The sequence below is a fragment of the Sorex fumeus genome, unplaced genomic scaffold (assembly GCF_029834395.1).
Source record: "Sorex fumeus unplaced genomic scaffold, SorFum_2.1 ptg000199l, whole genome shotgun sequence".
In the NCBI taxonomy this organism is placed as follows: domain Eukaryota; kingdom Metazoa; phylum Chordata; class Mammalia; order Eulipotyphla; family Soricidae; genus Sorex; species Sorex fumeus.
The window spans coordinates 2004198-2010601 of NW_026606256.1; positions in this window are offsets into that span (position 1 = coordinate 2004198).

The window sequence follows — 6404 nt, forward strand, 5'->3', positions numbered from 1 at the left end:
CTGCTTCAGAAAAGACTAATAAATGAAAACCTTGTTCAAGGAAACCGTCTTGGCCTTCTCTGTCTCTTCTGCCCCCAGTGCCCCCAGTGCCCCCAGGGGCTCCCCACCGTCTCCTGTGTCCACTCAGATATCTGGACCAGCAAGTCTGCTCACCATGGAAGCCCTGGGGGGTGGAGAGATAGTCCAGTGGGTAGGGCACTCGCCAGGTGTGGCCCCAAAACAAAGAATGAATATCCCTTTGAGGGGCATCCTGTCCTGTCCTTCGTCCTGTCCCCTCCTGGAGTGGGGGGTCACAGTCCTGGTCCCACTCCTCCAGCCCCCCCAACCCCCGCCCAGAGGCCCAGGATTCTGAGAGCCAGGCCTGCGGATGGCAGGAGGGAGGGAGGGAGACAGACCCTGCTGGGATCACACCCTGGGCCTTGCTGGACAATGGCACCCAGAAAACCAGCTTCCCCTCCCCACCCCCTCAGCATCCCAGAGTCCCTACCACTCCCACTGCACACCCACAGACCGACAGAAGCCCTCCCAGACCCTTGCCAGGTGCCAGTGAGCTCCCCCTCCTCCCCCCATCAGGCCCCCTTCCCATGCCAGGGCCACGCCCCTGAGCAAGGGAGTGCTGTGGATGTGGGCAGTGTTGACCTCACTGTCATGCCCACTTCTGAAGACCAGGAGGGAGGGAGGGACGAGTGACACTGCTGGGCCCAGTCCAGCGAATGGGGGAAGTCGAGGCAGAGCGGAGGAGCAAGAGGGAGGATGGAAGGGGAAAAGCATGGGCCGGGGGCCACTGCCTCGGAGACCCGCAGCCCTGCTGACTGCAACCAGCATTTCGTGTCGGAATCAGGAAGCAAGGGGCAGAGCCAGAGGCCCGCACAGAGGGTGCCCGCTTTACACACGGCCTTCCCGGGTTTGATCCCAGCATCCCACAGGGTCCCCCAAGCATCTCCAGGAGTAATTCTTGAGCACAGAGCCAGGAGTCACCCCTGAGCACTGCTAGGTGTGGCCCAAGTGCTGTGCTCTCTCTCCTGCCCCAGAACTGCTTCTGGGCACTGGGAGTCATGGCTGCTGTCCCCTGATCTTTCTCCCCACCACCCCAGCCTGTGAAGGGGTCACCACAGACACTTGCAGGCAGGCGCTGCCGGATACCGCCAAGACTAATTTTCTGAGCACAGAGCCAGGAGTAACCCCGAAGCATCCCCCAGTGTGACCCAAAAACTAAAAAACAAAACGAAATGAAACAAAAAAACAAAAAACTGTTCTTTATTCAAGCACCCCAGACAGACCAGATGGGGACCTCAGGGTCACTTAATTCCCTCCCCAGAGTCCTTCATGTTCGGACAGACTAGGGCTTGGAATATCAACATCTGGATTTGGGGAGCCACAATTTAGATTTTTCTGGCCACACTCGGCAGTGCTCAGGGCTCACTCCTGGTGGTATCTGGGGAACCATATGGGGTGCTGAGGTGAAGTCCAAGGCCAGCGCCCTCTCTGCTGCACACCTCTCCAGGCCTGCGACTCAGCTCCTCGTAGCTACCTCGGAGGGGAAATGAGTATCTTCAGCTTGGGAAAGGGGAGAAAATAGCCTTACGATGATAAAGGAGTCAGTTCATCAAGAGGACATGAAGGAGGCTGGAGCGATAGCACAGTGGGTAGGGCATTTGTTTGCCTTGCACGTGGCGGACCTGGGTTCGATTCCCAGCATCCCATATGGTCCCCTGAGCACTGCCAGGAGTAATTTCTGAGTGCTTAGCCAGCCAGGAGTAACCCCTGTGCATCGCCAGGTGTGACCCAAAGAGAAAAAAAGAGAGAATATTAGAAAGGTAAATATCTCTCAGAAATGGGGGCTGGGGTGTAGCACAGTGGGTGAGACTGCCTTGCACGCAGTCGCCCGGAGTGGACCCCCAGCACGACATATGGTCTCTTGAGTCTCGCCAGGATCGAGCTCTGAGTGCAGAGCCAGGAGGAAGCCTTGAGCACTGCCAAGCGTGGCCTCCAAATTAAAAAAAAAAAAAATTAAATTGAGAAATAGCTTAAAGGGCTGGGATACATTTTGGGGGGTGGGTGAACTCTCTAGCAGCGCTCAGAAGCCCAGAGCCCCAACTGGTGCTCCTTGGTCAGTGAGGCTGTGGTTTAGCGCAAGGGTCAGAAGGCGTGCAGCGGCTCTGAGCTGCGGTGTGGAGTACCCAGGTCACCCCAGGCTGCCCCCTGCAAGGCTCGGGAGACCGTGCGCTATTCGGGGTGGACCCCGGGCAGGGCACATGCTAGTCACCGTCTGACCACTGCTAAGTACACAAGGGAGCACAGTGACTAGCTCCACACTACTGTCCACTGTACTGTCCACTGTACTGTCCACTGCACCATTTCCGGTCTCTAGAGCACAGGCTTTGCATGCAGGAGGCCCAGGTTCAATGCCCCTGAGTACCACTGGCAGTAGCCAGAAAAATCATACACACGCATACATTATAGGTACATATATTGCATATAAAACCAAAATAAGAGGCTGGAGCAATAGCACAGCGGGTAGGGCGTTTGCCTTGCACGCGGCCGACCCAGGTTCGATTCCCAGCATCCCATATGGTCCCCTGAGCACCACTGGGGTAACTCCTGAGTGCAGAGGCAGGAGTAACCCCTGTGCATCGCCGGGTATGGCCCAAAAAGAAAAAATAAATAAATAAATAAGAGGCTGGAGCGAGAGCACCGCAGGTAGGACGTTTGCCTTGCACGCAGCTGACCAGGGTTCAATTCCCACCATCCCATATGGTCTCCCCAAGCAATGCCAGGAGTAATTCCTGAGTGCAGAGCCAGGAGTCCCCCCTGCGCAACGCCAGTGTGACCCAAAGAGCAATAAATAAATAAATAAATAAATAAATAAAATGTATGAATAAACAAGAAAGTAAAAACCTTTCAGGACACTCAGAAGTGTAGATCAAAGACATAAATGAGGAAATGGGCAGGAAGGTACCGTGCGTGAACTGGAAGGGCCGTGCGCCAGAACATCCCAACCCTCCAGAGTTAGGATGCTTGAATGCGCTTTCTACCAGACCTCCTCCAGTGACATTTTTCACAGAAATACAAAAAAAATTGTTTTGAAAATTCCCACCAGACCATAAGACCTCAAATAGTTAGAGCCGTTAGAAGTAGAACCAATCTGAGGCACCAGATTTCTTGATCTCAACAGAATTCACAAAACTGGGACTGGAGCGATAGCACAACAGGTAGGGTGTTTGCCTTGCATGCAGCCGACCCGGATTCGATTCCCAGCAGCCCATAGGGTCCCCCGAGCACCGCCAGGAGTGATTCCTGAGTGCAAAGCCAGGAGTAGCCCCTGAGCATCGCCAGGTGTGACCCAAAAGGAAAAAAAAATCACAAAACTACAATAATTATGAATGGTCTGACACGCAAACAGATGCTCAAAGCACGGCCAGTCCATGTAGAACCCACCCGGACTCGCTCTGTGCCTCCTCTGACCATCAGTGGGCAAACCCGAAGGGAAAAGATGCATCTCTGGGGAAACTGGGTATTTAGATGCAGAAGGATGAGACTAGATCTGGCACCAGGCGCTGTGTGTGGTGGGGAGGGCGTTTGCCCCTGGGTTTGATCTCTGACAGTCTCGATGGGCCCCTGACTGAGCACCTCCAGGAGTAATTCCCAAGTGCAGAGCCTGAGCACTACCAGATGAGTCCCCCCAAAAATGAATTAAATAATCTTTATTTCCCACAGACACAAAAATCTATCGAAAGTTGGTTTAGGGGCTGGAGCGATAGCACAGCAGGTAGGGCATTTGCCTTGCATGCGGCTGACCTAGATTCAATCCCCAGCATCCCATATGGTCCCCTGAGCACCGCCAGGAGTAATTCCTGAGTGCAGAGCCAGGAGTAACCCCTGAGCATCACCGGGTGTGACCCAAAAATTTAAAAAAAAACATAAAAATTTAATCATGAACATAAACCTGAAATGACAGAGCTGCCAGAAGAAAATAAAAGCACAGATCTCCTTGACAATAGTCTGGGCGGTGACTTAGGGGCATATGACCATCCGGTCCAGGCAACAAGAGCAAACATGGAGTAGTGGGATTGCTTGATATTAAAAAAAAAAGAATAAAATCCTAGGGCTAGAGTGATAGTACAGCTGGTAAGTCTCTGGCCTCACGTACGTGGCTGACCCTGTGTTCCATCCCCAACATCCCATACGGTCCCCAGAGCACTGCCAGGAGTAATTCCTGAGTGCAGAGCCAGGACTAAACCCTGGACATTGCTGAGTGTGTCTCCCCCTCCCAAACACACACTGTCACTGTCACTGTCCTCCCGTTGTTCATCGATTTTCCTCGAGCAGGCCCAGTAATGTCTCCATTGTGAGACTTGTTGTTACTGTGTTTGGCATATTGAATACACCACGGGGAGCTTGCCAGGCTTTGCCGTGTGGGCGAGATACTCTCGGTAGCTTGCCGGGCTCTCCAAACACACACACACACAAATAAAATTCTGTAGAGACAGAAAAAAAAAATAGGTTTTTGTTTTGTTTCGTTTTTGTTTTGTTTTGTTTTTTGCTTTTTGGGCCACACTCGGTGATGCACAGGGGTTACTCCTGGCTCATGTAGTCAGGAATCACTCCTGGCAGTGCTCGGGGGACCCTGGCGGTGCTCAGGGAACCATATGGGATGCTGGGAATTGAATTTGGATCGCTGTGTGCAAGGCAAACGCCCTGCCCGCTGTGCTATCTCTCCAGCCCCAGAAAAAGAAATAATTGACAGAAGAGACGCCCCATAAAATGGGGCAGGGGTAAGAGGGGTGGATAGACCACGTACCTGAGTTAATAGCCAAAGTGTGCAATATAAGGAAATGAAATCGTAGCAATGGGTAAAGATACGGAGTGCTCATTCTCCCAGAGAAGGGCAACAGGATTCAGGAAAGGTCTGAAGCCTCACCCTGGGAATCTGCTAGCACAAGTCAAAACGCAGTAGGTTGAGGCCAGAGCCGTAGTCCAACAGGTAGGGTGTCTGCCTTGCACGTGGCTGACACGGTTTCGATCCCTGGCATCCCATACGATACCCCAAACACCACCAGGAGTAACTCCTGGTGGGGAATAACCCCTGAGTATTGCTGGGTGTGACTCAAAAAGCAAAACAAAAACAAAAACAAAAAAAAAACAGAGGCTAGAGCAATAGCACAGCGGGTAGGGCATTTGCCTTGCATGCGGCCAACCCAGGTTCGATTCTCAGCATCCCATATGGTCCCCTGTGCACCGCCAGAGGTAATTCCTGAGTGCAGAGCCAGAAGTAACCCCTGGGCATCGCCGGGTGTGACCCAAAAAGCAAAACAAAACAAACAAACAAAAAAAAACAGTGCAATGGGCTGGCATCTCACACCTACTAGAACGACTAATAAAAAAGAGAGACCTAATGAGCACTGGCAAAAAATGTGGAGAAAAAAGGCAGCCGGGACACTTGGTGGGATGATAAATCAGTCCGATCCTTCTGAAAAGCAGTCTGGAGGTTACTCCAAAAATTAAAATTAAAAATAGAACTATCATCCGATCCAGCAATCCCACTTCCGGGCATGGCGCCAAAGGAAATGAAATCAGTATCTCGCAGAGATGCTCCCTCGGGCTCCAGGCAGCTTTTCTCCAGAAACCAGCTGCTGGGCCCCGCTTGAGGAAAGGGTGGAGAACGCGTCTGGGAACAGACAGACGGAAGCCCCTCGGCCAGGAGCACCGGGGGGACCTGCAGAGGGAGATGCAACCGCGGCAGACATGTCACGCACGCTCGGCTTGGAAGCCGACAGTGAGAATCGTGCGAGCACTGGGATACGATCAAGAGGGGCACTGGGGAAGGCGGGGTGACGGTGAAGGCTGTGGAGGCTCAGCTATGCAGACAGCTTAGTCCTGGGGACAGAAAGCCTGGTCCAGGGACTATGATTTATAGCCTGTGCTGGAGGCTTGCACTGTTGCACTGTCCTCCCATTGTACATGGATGTGCTCGAGCGAGCACCAGTAACGTCTCCATTGTGAGACTTGTTGTTGCTGTTTTTGGCATATCAAATACGCCACGGGGAGCTTGCCAGGCTCTGCCGAGCGGCGGGATACTCTCAGTAGCTTGCAGGGCTCTCTCCAAGAGGGGCAGAGGAATCGAACCCGGGTCAGCCACATGCGAGGCAAACACCCTACCTGCTGTGCTATCGCTCCAGCCCGCTGGAGGCTTGAGACTTACTAGAAGGGCCGGAGCAACAGTGCAGCAGGGAAAGTAGACTATAGACCAAACATGATTGCCACTCAACGCCTCTTTTGCAAACCACAACACCCAAAAGGAGAGCGAGAACAAAAGGGAATGTCCTGCCACAGAGTCAGGGTGGGATGGGGGCATGGGGGGTGGGAGGGATACTGGGACCTGTGGTGGTGGAGAATGGGCACTG